The sequence below is a fragment of the Drosophila montana genome, unplaced genomic scaffold (assembly GCF_035044405.1).
Source record: "Drosophila montana isolate Dmon_TW-CO22-7 unplaced genomic scaffold, ASM3504440v1 contig_2956_1, whole genome shotgun sequence".
In the NCBI taxonomy this organism is placed as follows: domain Eukaryota; kingdom Metazoa; phylum Arthropoda; class Insecta; order Diptera; family Drosophilidae; genus Drosophila; species Drosophila montana.
The window spans coordinates 248,756-253,736 of record NW_026997831.1 but is presented as its reverse complement, the minus strand read 5'-3'; the positions used below and the strand labels follow the sequence as shown (position 1 = coordinate 253,736).

At 42.4% G+C, this 4,981-nt stretch overlaps 1 pseudogene; it reads left to right on the top strand.

Moving 5' to 3' along the window:
• The first annotated feature begins 404 nt into the window (after positions 1-404).
• LOC135430154 (transcription factor BTF3 homolog 4-like) lies at positions 405-1,217 on the top strand (annotated as a pseudogene).
• The last annotated feature ends 3,764 nt before the right edge of the window (positions 1,218-4,981 follow it).

The following is a 4,981-nucleotide window of genomic DNA, read 5'->3' as shown; positions in this document are numbered from 1 at the left end:
GACACCGGGCCACTCGCAGCTTCATTAGTTAAGATTGCTCGCGCAAGTGGCCGATTTAAGGGAGGGCCCAGAATGTGCAGTCCTTCATTCGTCTGGCAGACGGATCCAAACTGGAAGTAGGGAAAGCCAAGTGGTTAGAAGTTGGCATAGCGAGGAAAGTGATCAGCATGCCGATGCTCATCATGCCCCATGCTAGCCTATATCATCCTTTGTGCGATTAGCCCAACAATGCGGTGCGGCCACGCCGAACTGGTATTAAAAACGGTGATGGCACCAACCTGGGATGCTAGCCTCGGGCGAAAAGACGAAAGAAGGCTTTTTTCTTTTTTTTTTGACATTTGACTACAACTGGGCGCACGTGTTTTTCGGGCTAAGCTCTGTGCTAAATTATAGTAAAATCAAAAATGAATCCAGAGAAGCTTAAGAAATTGCAGGCGCATTGGCGGCAAGGGTACCCCACGCCGCAAGAAGAAGATTGTGCACTCCACCACGGCAACCGACGACAAGGAGTTGCAATCATCGTTGAAAAAACTTTCGGTCAATACCATACCCGGTATTGAGGAAGTGAACATTATCAAAAATGACAGCACCGTCATCCATTTTAACAATCCGAAGGCGCAGGCATCGCTGCCAACGAACACGTTCGCCATAACCGGTCATGGCAAGAACAAGACGATCTCGGAAATGCTGCCCGGCATATTGACGCAATTGGGTCCCCAGGACATCAATCAGCTGAAGAAGATCGCATCAGAGATTGCCAATAAGAGCAGTGCTGCTGGTGATGCTGCTGCCGGCGCCGCTGCTGCGGATGCTGGCGATGATGATGTACCCGATCTGCTCGAGAACTTTGAGGAGGTGGCCATTGCCGGTGCCAGTGCTGAGCAGGCCAAGAAATCTGGTGAAGTTGCGGCATCTGCCTAAACCACAACCAAACCCAAAACACAAACACACACTTATTAAAAAGAAAACACACATACAACCGAACTGAAGTAGAAGCAAGTGAACGAAAACATATAACTACTTCTTTCAAATGGTGGTCATGCTACACACACAAACACACACACACAACTAATTACTATACAAAATAAAGGCATCCCAAGTGAGCGCTGAGAACAGAACACACATAAAATATAATAATTATATTAATATATTAAGGGTATTTTCAAAACTTAAACAAAACAAAAACAAACAAAAAATATTTTAGTTATTGTTGGAAGCGCGCCTAAGCGATAGCGCAAAAGCAAAATTAAAATATGTACAACACAACAAAAATATGTATTTGCAAAGCGATTAAAGCACGTTTCCACCACACAAAAAAAGAAAAAAAAAAAGGCTCTTGCTCGGCAACCGAACGGAGAGAACAGTAAAAAATATGGGAAGGAAGAGCTTTGTTCGGAGGAGGACAGAGCCCATGAGGATCCCAAAAGCCGACGAGTAAGGTAGCAGCAACGGCCCTGCGCTGATCATGGGAGCGACATGGCGGAAATATACCAGAAAATGGCGGAAGTAGGAGATCGGGAGCACTTGCTAGAGTGGAGCAGCCAAAGCCATATGTGCTTGGATTGGTGTTTGGTGGAGATGAGGCGTAAAGTGAACTGGAACCATTGTACCAATCGTCTTAATCAAGAAAAAGACTGGTGAACGGCGCATGATCATAAACTACCGACAAATCAATGCGCACTCCATTCCGGATGCTTACCCCATCCTTATGATCAACCACATCATTGAGTGGCTTCGCAATGCCCGATATATTTATACACTAGATTTATAGTACGGATACTGGCAGACACCGATGGTAGCCGACAGTAGGGAACGTACTGCGTTTACACGTCCGGGGAAGGGTTTGTCGCAATGGCGGATGAGGCCATTTGGTCTGTAATCGGCAAATGGTCAAAGGAGCCGCATGCGTTCACTTATATAGATGACGTTCTGAAGATTCGGGCGGCCCGAGAACAAAATGTCGAGAATTATTGGGTACGTAATAAGCGTGGAGGGGATACGTGCCGATCCGGAGAAAGTTAAGGCGTTCCGTAACCTTAGGGCCCCGACCAATTACAATGAGCTGTGACAGTGTCTCTAGATGGCTTCATGGTACAGGTGTTTCGCGCCCAATTCCGCAACTCAGGTACACGAACTGACGGCGTCCCTGAAGAGGGGTAGGAGATGGTCTCGGTGCAGTGTGTCAGTAGACGATAGAGGGGCAGGAACGGGTGATTGGCTATGCGAGTTGAAAGTTTTTGAAGGCCCTGGTGAACTATTCCGCCACGGAGTTGGCGATCGTGTAGTCAATCACGAAGTTGCGTTGCTTCCTAGAGGGGTACCGCTTCGATGTAATCACGGATTATCTGGCACTCAAATGGCTCAACTCAATCGAGAACCCTTCTTGTAGGATCTCACGGTTAGAACTGAAACTTCAGCGATGCCAGTTCGATGCCCATTACCAACGGGGCAAGCTAAATGTTGTGACTGCTGAGACCTTTCAGAAAGCAGTGGTGGCCGAGTCCCCCTGCAAATAGGTCGCGACGGCCAGGATCGCCAAGTTCATAGACTTTGTCGAGGAAAATGGCAACTCTACAAACATTTGGGCCACTAGAAACTTTTCGTAGACAGTAGTCAACAGTAGAGGTCGTATGTTGAAGAGATAGGTGGCAGAGACGATGGCATTTCTCTGCGCTGATTCCGTCAGACCTATTCCACTATCAAAAAATGGCAACACTATATTGTTAGTGTTTGAAGATGCGTTCTCGAAGTGGTTGGAATTAGGTCATCTCAGGAGCGCTACAGCGGTACACCTGAAGACGGCTGACTTAGCATCGGATATTGTAAGCACCCCAAAAAAGCCGAGGAAAAAAGGCCATATTAATTTTGTAATAAAGAATTATTGTTATTGAGTTGTTTTATGTTGTTAGATCCAGAACCCGGAAAGCCCGGAAAAGTGTTACTTAACTGTGATTCTTGGCAAAAAATAAAAATAAATGTAATCTTCCGACTAATAATATACTACCAGATACCAATCCGTTGCACCCGTGCACCCAGGCAACTGAAGAGAGTACTGTACTGAAATGGTCATGATAGTTCAACAGTAAAAGTGACAAAACGTCGAATCTGACACAGCAGATGACTAAACGATTAAGTGATATAACACCCTTTCATTGCACACCCAGACGTTTATTCTATTATAAAAGAGAGAGAGTGGCAGGCATTATTGACGGTTAATTAAAGAAAATATCACACAACCCAATGAGGCAAAATATGCATCTCCTATTGCGCTAGTTAATATTAAATCGTAAGAAATTCGTATGTGTTCATTATACAGCCTCAATTAACTTACTGTTTGTGACTATTTCCCACCACTTCCCATTAGGATTGCTTAAAGTATCCAGAGTATAAGCAATGTTTTCGGTATTCGATCTCAAACAAGAATTTCACCAAATAACATTAGAAGAAAAAGCCGTGCAATTCTCGTTTTTTGTAATTCCCCCATCTATTTTTCAGAGGTTTATTTTTGACGTTTATAGGGATCTTTTAACAGCTAATCTTAAGAGTCTCCACTCTTACTTGAGATTTTTTTGTATTTTCGCCATTTTGTAATCTCATTTGGTAGAATATCTGTTCCCTTGAAGAAGGTATTTTCTCTCGACAATTAGAGGCATTTATAGCTCTTAAGTAAGCACTGGGAAATCCTCCGGTACTGTTTCAGCCCCAATAGAGAAATGTGACTACCAATATGACAATTATGACTATAACAATAAATATATGGACGATAATAAAAAGGTGTGTGGGGAGAAGAAAACAAAAGGCATAGAGAACAAACAAATTTGACAGAAATTGATGAATTTGAGAGTTTAAATGAATCCATATTACAATGTTTTGACGAAGAAGGATTTGATATTGGAAACTGAACAGATGAGAGACCGAGATGTTAGAGCCAGTGAATTGTTCGGGAATGCCGATGTCCTTGGTTTTAAAATAGCAGATGTAGTTGTTTACATAATAGATGAACACACATTTTTTTTAAATTGCCTGCAGTGTATATTGCATTCGGTCTTAAAGACTATTCACAATAGGACGCGGCATGGTATAGCCAAACCTTGTATACCGTCTCATACCCTCCATATCTATCACCTAGAACCCTTACCGAGCATAAACTCTAAAGGACAGCACGTGTTAGGGGTAGTGAAAAGCACAAGTCCACGAGAGGCCAGAGTCGCATTGATGAAATATTGATATATGTACTTAATGTTTGATATACTTAATGTAGCATAAGGCGCGCCGCTAATGGTCAAGTGGAGCGAGTGAACCGTGTAATAATTCCCATGCTTGATAAGTTCACGGAACCGTTGCTTCAGTCAGATTGTCATGTTACTGTCATTAACAATGTCGTCCACCGGAGTGTGCGAAAAATGCCTACCAACTACAAAGGTAAAATGAGCTTGCTTTATTTGCAGACTAGGATCGATAGCATAGAGCAGCGAGATTGGGGCTATGAGATAGATGGCAGGTGAAAATATTGCTTAATCGCAATTGTAAAAGTATGACATGTAAAGTAAAAACAAAGAGATCCTTTGAAGCATAGAGTAGGTGATTATGTTGCAATTCAGTGGCAACTAGCAGTTTGGAACATAACTTATATGTGAACGTTTGGACGGAGTGAACCTTCAGAGCTATAAATGTAAAGTTATGAAATAGAAATATATATAGAGAAAATCAGATAAGTCTGAGGACTTTACAATATTATTAAAGGATTACCAAAACTGTTCCCCATACTTCCAAAACACTCAATTACTTCCTCTATACTAGAGCTTCTAGTGGAATACAATCAGATATGTTTGAAATCATAAATATATTATTGTACAGCTTTGTTCTTTATATCATTTGTCCAACGTAGAAGATGAGGTATCCCCTTGTCCATAGGTATTAAACAACTGTTAAGTATCTGCGATATCATAGTCATTCATTTTGAAATGAAAAACGATACAAC